Below are 10,398 nucleotides of genomic sequence, written 5' to 3'. Positions count from 1 at the left end.
AGGCAGACTTATAAAGTATTGACAGAACATATTTTCCACAAGGAACTTGTATCCAGAATGTATATAGTAGTATAATATGTCACAATTAGTAGAGCTTACCAATGAAAGTGAAGTGAACAACCTTTTTGAACAACTCATCAGGAAAGATTTATCAATAAACTTACTGGAAAATGTGTTGACAACCTTTAATTACTAGGGAAATCTAAAGTTAAACTGCGATGATATAGTAAGATATTATGTAATTATATAATAGCCCATTTCACTTAAGTTGGTCATGTGACAAACATATACAGTGTATGGGGAGCAAAACTGTCTATTCCACTTCTGCTATGCAATTCTCAAGTGTCAGTGCAAATCTCTCTTATCCCTTCTGGTATGATGGCTTATAGCCTTTATCTTGGTGGGAGATCTCTGGATTGTACTATGATGCACAGAGCTTTCTCTCAATTTATAGTGGGTTTGGCGAGAAATAAAAATCTTAACTCTTCTGAGATTTGAAGGTTGTTTGTTACTGTAGCCTAATGTAGTCTGATTTAATTGAGTGACTGTAAATTTTGATTTTCATTATCTATGTTTCCTAGATTGAACATTCAGATGCAGAACACTATCCACTTTGGTCATTTGTTTCTACTGTACTTGCCAGTGTTAATATGATACATTGCTGATAGGTTGAATAAGTATGTCAATTTTTATACCTTACTTCCTAAGATTACAAATAACAATAAATGGTGAGAGGATGTGATAAACAAAACAAAACAAAACAAAACAAAACAAAACAAAACAAGAATCAAACCAAAAGAGAATCCTCAACAGTGCTGGTGGGATCACAAACTAGCCTGCTAACTCTGCAACACAGCTGTATCACTTCTGTCTATTTATCTGAAGTACCCCAAGCTAAACCATCACAGAGATCATCACTGTTTATTGCAGCAGCTAAGTTATGAAACCAACACAGGTGTCCAACAACAGGAGAATGGACAGGGAAAGTGTACTGTGTACACAATGGAAGTTTTTCTAGCCATAAAGACAACAAAGCCATGTCGTTTGCCGGAAATTGTATGCAACTGGTCATAATCATGTTAAATGCATTATGTCAGTCTCATAAAGATAAATATTGCAACTACTCTTATTTGTGATTCTTATACTTTACATAGATACATAAAATTATGTATGTGTATGTGACATGACAGTAGGAGTCAAACTGACCAATGGGACACTGGAGACTAAGGAGAAGGAGGAGTGGCAAGAGGAAGGAGGGTGGGAGGTATAATGGATGGTGTGGTACATACTGCACTTACTTGTTCAAAAACTTAAAAATTTTTTTTTAAAAATAAGATTTATTTCTATATATTAAGAAGGAGATTTCCAAACTGGAGACAAAGAAAACTACCTGATATCTAACACCATAGCCAGAAGAGAGAGTATTGTTTTGGGGATAATTTAATAAAAGGAAATAAATTTAACCAGGAGTGGTATACTATATTGAAAATTCTAAAATGCATTAGATTCCCTTCACCTTCTTTTAAACTGAGAGCTCCCGATTTTAAATCTGTGTGAGGAGAATTAATTCTTGGAAAGTTAGTGAGTGAACTGAAGTATATCCAGAAATGGCTGGTGGATGCTCTGCTGAAGAACTGTGGGCTTCTGATCTCCCAGGAGGCCTTGTCATGTTACAATGCCTGAGTTAGCAAGCAGCAGCCCAGGTTGGCCCCGAGGAGGGCAAGCCTAGAGAGCACCTCCATGTGGAAATGTCTCCCTTGTGGTTCTTGGTGTATATTTCTAAATTCTGAAAAATTCTACCTAGTGATTATCAATACTGGTGAATCGTGTTTCTAGGTCTGCAAGAATTAAAACACGGTGTTGATATAATCCAATGCTGCATTGATAATCCCATGCTCCCTAGCATCACACATAAGAGCAAGAAGTGTAGATACTTTGCTTCTCTAATCAAAGTCAGGGTTGACTAGTCTCTCTGGGATGTGAGAACAGTGGAGACATCACTATCTGGTGACTCAGTGCTGCTGCAGCTGTTGTAATGTTACCACTGAGTCCTTATGCAATGCCCCAGTGGGGTTTGGTAGTGAGTCATGTCTGCAAGGGAAGTATGTCAGAGTGGACAGGGAAGTGCCTATAGATAGAGATGAAAACAGTAGCTATGCCTTTGGAAGTCCTTATTATTGGCAAATATTTAGGTAAGATCAAATTTGTTAATTTGCATACTTGGAATAAAAATAGAAAATAGTTAATTTTTTCTAAACACTGAGAGCATAAATGTAAAAAGAAGAAAAAAAATCACAGATTCAATATTCTTTCAAGTGAAGCTTCCATCTTGGAAGATATCTGTTCCCTTTTGCTTCCCCCAGCAGACTTTCAGGATTTCTACCAGGGTGAAGCCTCCGCTAAGGACACATTAAGAAAAGGACAGTGAAATGATTCAAAGCTGTGTATCAAACTAACCAATCCACCTAAACAAAAGGCAGTTGCACAAAGAAAAGAAAAATGTTTTCCTACTGGTAGGGGTGGGTCCTTCCCAGCACCTGGGTATTTCAAAAGATGTACAAAGGATATGCCTTGGGGTGTAAGGGGACCCTCCATTTATGTTTTCCACATGGTAATGGTTCAGGAATCCCAGTCTCTAGAGCATCACTCCTGGGATCCACTTCAGTAGCTAAGAAGGTGTGCTTGCTCTTGTGTGTGAATACTTTCAGAGGTTGGTAGCTTCATTCAGGTTTCCTGATCTCCAAGAAGTTCTGGGTAAACTTCAATCAAGGGCATTGAAGTGCGGTCTATTGCTGGGGCGCTGGATGTGGTTCCTGGCTACCTGTTCCCTGACTATGAAGTCATCACACCTGCAGGATTTGACTTCTCCCTAGAATTTCTGGCCAGGAATAATGTCAGGTGCTTGAGGAAGGGAGCAATCATCTTTTGGAAAATATGGTTTTTGTTGAGATGAGTGATGGCTGAGCTTTGGGTGTGGCTTTTAGCCATCTCCCGAGGTGGCATACTGGCTTGCTTTCTAAAAACTTCTTCTCCACACTGCATTAGAGGGAGAGGAGTTGTCATATTGGGGATCATTGTGGCTTGGATCCTCATGCTTACCCTTCCACAGGTGGGCTCATTCTTCTCACTTTATGATAAGGTGGAGGCTTATGTCTTTCATCATAGTGATGGCTGTGGTACCTACTCTAAAGCCCTCCATATACATTCATGGGCAGAAGCTGCCTCTATCATTTGTTGAGATTACTGCCAGTTAGGGTTCATTGAGGTTAGGGCTTGTATAGTTCCAAGTTTCCTATTCATTCTTGAATACACTGAGGCTCTGAGGATTCCATATTCATTCTTTAGCCAGAATAGAGGCTTTCCCCAATGAGTTAGCCCTGGGCCCAATGGGTACTTTTTATAATGCCTGGCTCCACCATGGTGAGAGATACAAGAATTACATAGAACATCCATGGTTATGGAATAGATAGGATTCAGAAGTTCCTAGGAATGTGTTGGTGAGGCCTCTGGAGTCAGCAGAGTCCTGGGGCAGGCGATAGTCATAGTCTAGCTAGTAAAGTCACTGACAAACACTGTTGTCAGGTAATAGAAATTAGTTTAATGGATGCTTAGTTTACTGCAGCACAATACTAGCATCCTCAAACTCCCCCAGAGTTAGTCTTTCCTTAGGTATCACCGCTGCATAATTGATGGATCCAAACTCTTACAAGACCTTCAGAAGGCTGCCTTCCACTCTTATCTATCAGGTGTCCGATACGTATAGCTTGGAAGGCATGAGCATTAAGGTCAGTCATCTTTCTTTGACATCTCTCACTGCCTTAGTGCTTACAACCAGCTTTGTCAGCTACTCTGCAGATATGCAGTGGCCAGCCACCTCCTTCTCCCCTCCATAGCCTTATGCACCTTCACCAGCTTCGCACTGTGGGGCTGTGAAAGGATAATTTGGTTTCTGATGTGGCACAGGCCTTGAACCCCAGACCTCAATGGGACAACAGCAGGTGTTCAGCCACGTCCCCAGGCCCCAGGCCCCTGACACTCCATTCACACATGATTTTCAGTCACATAGGGCAATACAGCCCCTCCCTAAGAGAGGTTTGCATCACCCAGCACAGGTAGAGGGCATGACTACAGGCCTTAGCCTCAAGAGATTTACATACTAATGAGATACCTGAAGGACAGAGGGCATAGCCAATTAAGCATTCTTTCCCAGATCCTCCACCCTCCTCCCTCCCTATTTAAGTCAGATCTGCCCTGACCTAAGGGGGGGGGATACAGCAAGATCTATCTTCCATCCACCATGAAAATAAAGCCTGCAAAACCCCTACACCTCCTCGTGTCTTTTGGGACCCGGCATGGGGAACCACAGGACCCGGCATGGGGAACCACAGAGAAAGCCTTTAATGAGCTGCTGTAGCCACAGCCCACCATGCTTCCCTGAGGACCTCTCTGCATTCCAGTCATGGAAGCCGCCAACTCAACCAAGTTAGCTGACCCTGCTAAGCAAGTGACAAACGAAGAGTCTCACACTGAGGGGTGCAGCCAGAGCTCCCCATCTTGACCCTCTAGGCTGCGGGCCAGTCTGGCCCACATGTCCCCAGTCTCAACTCTTCCACAGCTTCCAGCGGCGCCTGGGAGCCCAAGAGCTTGAGACCAGTCAGTCTTCGGCCACCTCCAGGCCCCGGGATCCCCAACTCAAGAGCCCTGTGCCCCCGTGGAGCTTCAGACTGAGATTCTCTCACACCTGGGCACAAGCCCTGTGGCGCCTGGTGCCACATGGAAGGAACTCAGTCAAAAATCCTGCGTGCACTTCTTCTGCCCAGAGTTGAGGTCCCAGCCGACTGGGGCAGAAGACACACGGGAACCACAATTGCCTAACAGGACTCCACGCCCATGCCCACGAGCGAGCTATCATTCCCCGCACCACTCCCATTGCTCATTTGTGGTTGCCTCTGCTCCAGCCACATGCTCCACTTTCCCTAGAATGAAATATTTTTTAATGTTGCCCTTCTTGTATGCTTTGTATGAGTCTGTTTGTCTCATAGAAATTGTTCAGAGTGGCTATATTATCCATAACAGCTGAAATTTCCGTTTTGATATATCAGAAATTAGTGAGGTGTGCTTTCCAACAAAGCTAAAGCTTCTAGAATAAAAATTAAAACCTTCAATAAAAAAGTTACATTTATCACATGAAAAAGAGACATAGCATAGTTGCATGAAATTCTATTTTTCACTGATTATTTTCTTCTTTGTCACAACATGTCTCATTAAAATGAAACTCTGGGGAGAAAAGCCAGCCTCTGAAGTATAACTGTTGTGTAGCATCAGAGGCCTACTTCTGGTCCAAGACTTTGAAAATTTAAGCACCTCAATTCTTCACAGAGTTAGAAAGAGAAATTCTCAAATTTATTTGGAATAACAAAAAACCCAGGATAGTGAAAACTATTCTCAACAATAAAAGAACTTCTGGAGGAATCACCATCCCTGACCTCAAGCTGTACTACAGAGCAATAGTGATAAAAAATTGCACGGTATTGGTACAGAGACAGGCAGGAAGATCAATGGAATAGAATTGAAGACCCAGAAATGAACCCACACACCTATGGTCACTTGATCTTTGACAAAGGAGCTAAAACTGCCCAGTGGAAAAAGGATAGCATTTTAAACAAATGGTGCTGGTTCAACTGGAGGACATCATGTAGAAGAATGCAAATCGATCCATTCTTATCTCCTTTACAAAGCTCAAGTCTAAGTGGATAAAGGACCTTCATATAAAACCAGATATACTGAAACTAATGGAAGAGAAGGTAGGGAAGAACCTTGAATGCTTGGGCACAAGGGAAAAAGTTCCTGAACAGAACACCAATGCCTCCTCCTTTGTTGGTGGGATTGCAAGACGGTGCAACCACTCTGGAAATCAGTCTGGTGGTTCCTCAGAAAAATGGACATAGCATTACCTGAGGACACAGATATACCACTCCTGGGAATATACCCAGAAGATGCTTCAACATATAACAAGGGCATATGCTCCATTATGTTCATAGCAGCCTTATTTATAATAGTCAGAAGCTGGAAAGAACCCAGATGTCCTTCAACGGAGGAATGGATACAGAAAATGTGGTTCATTTACACAATGGAATATTACTCAGCTATTATAAACAATGAGTTGTAGAAATTCTTAGGTAAACATAAATAGATGCCCTCTACAATGCACAATGGCTTTAGTCACTAAGGAATTGAAACAGGATCTTGAAGAACGTAAACAAATCCCGATGCAGTAAAGACTAGCTGAGAGGCTGTGCAACTGTTTAAGGGTTCCTGGTGCTGCATCTTGGTCACTTGCTCAGTCTTGTGCTAACACCAAATGGAGATGTGGAAAACACTAGGTTGACATCGCTGAGAGCATCCACCTCAGGAATTACTTTACCTTCCAGGAGCTCTAGACTGGCACCACCCCCAGTGCTTACATGGCTGACTTTATCCTCTGTGTTCCATTTGGCACAGCAAGTGGCAGTGTCTCCACCACCTATAACAGTGATGCATTCCCTAGAAGTGGCTTTCACTACCTCATACATGAGTGACTTGGTTCCCCTGGCAAAGGCTTATCATTCAAATAGCCCAACAGGACCATTCCAAACAATCTGCCACAGTAGCTCAGCCAGTCTTGGCATTCTCATCAAATTTGTCAGCAGTGACAAAGTTAACAGGCAAGATAATCTTCATACCATTTTTCTCAGCTTTGGACGTGAGATCTTTGACAATCTTGGCTCCTTCTTCATCATACAAAGATGTGCCAATCTTCATGTTGTTGAGCACCTTAAAGAAGGTAAAAGCCATTTCACCACCAATGATCATCTCATTGACCTTGTCTAGCATATTATTGATCAGGTGGATCTTTTCTGAAACTTTGTCTCCTTTCAAGATAGCCAGGAAGGGTTGCTCTGGACTCTCCAAAGTCTTCGCAAAGTAGTTCAGCTCCTTCATCAAAAATCCACCAGGCTTCTGTGGCAGATTCACATCCACCATGGAGCTGTGGGCTCCGTGTGCAGTCCCAAAAGCATCATTGACATAGACATCTCCTAGTTTGGACAGTGAGGCTCAGAAAGCATCAATTTTGGCTGGCTCAGATTTAACCTTGTTCCCAGAAGCATCTTTTCCCTTCTTTTCTTCCTCTACATGAATGAGGAGGTTCTCCAGCAGGATGACAGTCCCAGCTGCTGCCTGTTGGCACAGGCATTCTTGACTTCTGGGCCCACACAATCCTTCAAGAATGGAACATCCTTGCCCAGCAGAGATTTGAGTTCTGCAGTAACTGGCATGGGAACACCATCAGGCTGGCCCAGGTGGCTCATAAGTACAACCGACTTGGCTCCATTGTCCAAGCAGAATTTGATACTTGGAACAGCAGCCTTGATCCTTTGGTTGTTATCTGGTTGTTCTTCATAGGAGCATTGAAGTCCACCCTCATTAAGACCCGCTTGTCCAAAGCCAGCTTGTTAGAAAGTGACATTTTGGCAACACCACGAAGTTGAGAGGCCTGGAGCTGAGGAAGAGCCATATTCCCTTTTCTACCCTCCGAATCCCATAATCAAAGTTCTAGCTATGAGTTTAGGGAACTAGTTTTATAACTTCAAAATATTTTGGGAGCCTAGAAATTGCTTCTTAGTTGTAAACATTAGGTCACATTTTCGCTAAAGGGAGGCTTGTATATGTACACAAGGTTCTGGTTACCCACCCTTATATTGTTTGAATAGATGGAGGAAACAAGGAAGACCCCTTCTTGTAATATACATACTTGTGGCAGTGCATTGTTAGCATGACCTGGGGCACAACAGGATACAGAACCCATAAGAACTTACCCAAGCATTTCATTTCTCAATCAAGGTCTGTGATTTCTAAATAACTTGTTTCTCCTTTAATCTACCTTTTCACCAGGAGCTTATGACATCTGTTATTCATTGATTCATTTATTGATGAGTCCATATATATTGTGCTTTTATCTCCCAAAATTTTAGACTCCAAATAAGATTCAGAAAAAGATTGGTTTTGAAACTACGGAGCTATAAGCACAGTAAAAGTTATGGAAAAAATGTTATATAATGTTAACCATAGCTATTTGAAGATTAATTATACGGTTCATCTTTATGAAATTACATATGTGTATAAATGCATTTATTTTAGGGCATGTAGTATGATGAAAAATTTAAATCCATTGCTGTAGATACTACAGCTGATGAGTTATTATTATACTGATATATATATATATATATATATATATATATATATATATGAACAATTTAAAGAAACTCTCAAGTTTTAGGCTCTTATTCTGGGTTGTTTGAAATATAAGGAGGTTGGCAAGCATTGGATTGACCTTTTCTTTTCCTTTACAAGTGTTGTACATGTTTCTATTTCTCACTTTTGGGTATGTCTCTGTCTCTCTCTGTCTCTCTCTGTCTCTCTCTCTCTCTTCCTTCCTCCTTCCCTCCCCTTTTCCTCTAATACACAGACACAGACACAAAGACACAGACATACAGACACACACAGACACAAGCAAAGACACAGACACAGAGACAAGAGACACACAGACTCACAGATTCACACACACACACACACACCCCTATTCTTTTTTCGGAACCTCACTCTCAGAATTAAGAAAGGAAATGCTCCAAATACATAGAAAGGCCCCATTTTTTAATGTCTCTAGAGAACAATCCTGTTTATATGGCTGGATGAGAAAATCTAGATATTGCTTTTCTGTGGTTTACAACCTATCCTTAGTTTGCTAGTCCTGCTTTTGTAATCCTAGAATATATCTCAAGCTTTGTAATTCCTTATCATTCCATATCAGAATAAGAAGTAAGATTTTCCACTTAGATGACCTATTAGCATTTTCGAGAACCATGTTGATGGTTCATGGGCCATGTTTTTGATGTGAAGGTTAGGAACGACATTCACAGCAAGAAGAAAGAAGGCTTTGAAAGAAGGGTTTAGAATGCCCTGGAAAGTAAGTAGGTATTTGATGGTGTCAATTGAAGTGAATAGTTTGATATTAAATAAATTATAAGGATGCCTCTGAAGGACAACACAGAATACAGTTATTTGCAACTCTCTCCCAACCCAGGCAAAATTTTTCTAGAATGGTAACATCTTCTTTATGAAGAGAGTCTAAGAGTAGCTTCATATCACTTATCAATATATAATATCAGTAATATGATGCAAGAGAAGTAGTATATTTTTGATGATAGCAGATGATTAGGCTTAGCTGACTTTATTTCTCACTATATACTTAAGAAGAATTCAAAGGCCATTCTATTAATCTGGCACAAACACCAGTTTCAGCTCGTGCTGAGCAGGAATGTTTGGGTTATACTTTAGCCATGCACCTCCAACCTTCGTGGTTTAAAAAAATTGGATGCTGCATTCTCTTGTCATTTTCTGGAGCCTCATCTTAGGAGAGATGGGTTAACGATCTCCCCAGCATTTATCTGACCCTTCCACAACTCATGAAGAAGACAGAGACAGACTTAGTGCTTTGGTCAGTGATTGAAGCATGCCTGTTTCCAACCTGCTAACCAGAATAGTTAAACGGATCTGACTAATGACTAGGATGCTGGTGCATGTTTTCTTCCACGGACTCAGAAAGAGTGGCAAGCCGTAGTTGTTAGATTTCTTCAGGAACAGTTGAAATTAAATAATACTACCTGTAGTATAAACGTTTAAAATAGTTTTGTACTTTGGGAGAATAGTGAAATACAGATGATACGAAGGCAGAAAAAGGGGATAATGAGGAAGGAGCTTTAAGGGAGAGAGGTATGGGAGGTAAGGTGGAAGGAAGGGTAGGAAAGGAATAATTAAAGTGATTAAAATAACAATTAAAATAATTAAAGGAGAGTAAAGTGATTTTGAAAAAAGTCTCATGGAAACCTACTATTTTATAAGCATCTTAAATACACATGCACGCACACACACACTTACATAAAGGAGTTTAATTAGTTACTCCACACAGGAAATAATGCTTCTTTAAGAAGTTATAGGTTGCTCACCATATAGTAGTATCTTTTGCTGAGGACACACAGGTCTTGTTTTGTTTGCCATAAGACATGGAGAAATCAAGTTAATTCTTATCAGGAAGTGTCCTTCCTGGTCTTTAGCTGTTGTAGTACTGGAAGGTTCCATGTAGTATTCTGTCTACTGGAGGACAACAGCATCAGCAGTCTCACCAGCAGCCAACTTTGAAGCTGCAATAGTGACAAGTGTGGCAAGATATATACATGGGTGCAGTGGTAGCAGAGATGTTCCTGGAGTGTGGTAGTTTGGATGAAAATGCCCTGGATAGTCTCATGTGTTGCATACTTACTCCCCAGTTGAACTGTTTGGAAAGATCAGGAGGGGTGTCCT

The 10,398-nt window shown here is 41.2% G+C and overlaps 1 pseudogene; it reads right to left on the bottom strand.

Annotated features, from left to right (window-relative positions):
* Positions 1 to 6,332: 6,332 nt before the first annotated feature.
* On the bottom strand, positions 6,333 to 7,507 carry LOC114637999 (annotated as a pseudogene).
* Positions 7,508 to 10,398: the final 2,891 nt, after the last annotated feature.

This window comes from Grammomys surdaster, unplaced genomic scaffold (assembly GCF_004785775.1).
Source record: "Grammomys surdaster isolate TR1022 unplaced genomic scaffold, NIH_TR_1.0 125476, whole genome shotgun sequence".
In the NCBI taxonomy this organism is placed as follows: Eukaryota; Metazoa; Chordata; class Mammalia; order Rodentia; family Muridae; genus Grammomys; species Grammomys surdaster.
This window is presented reverse-complemented; position numbering and strand designations above follow the sequence as displayed.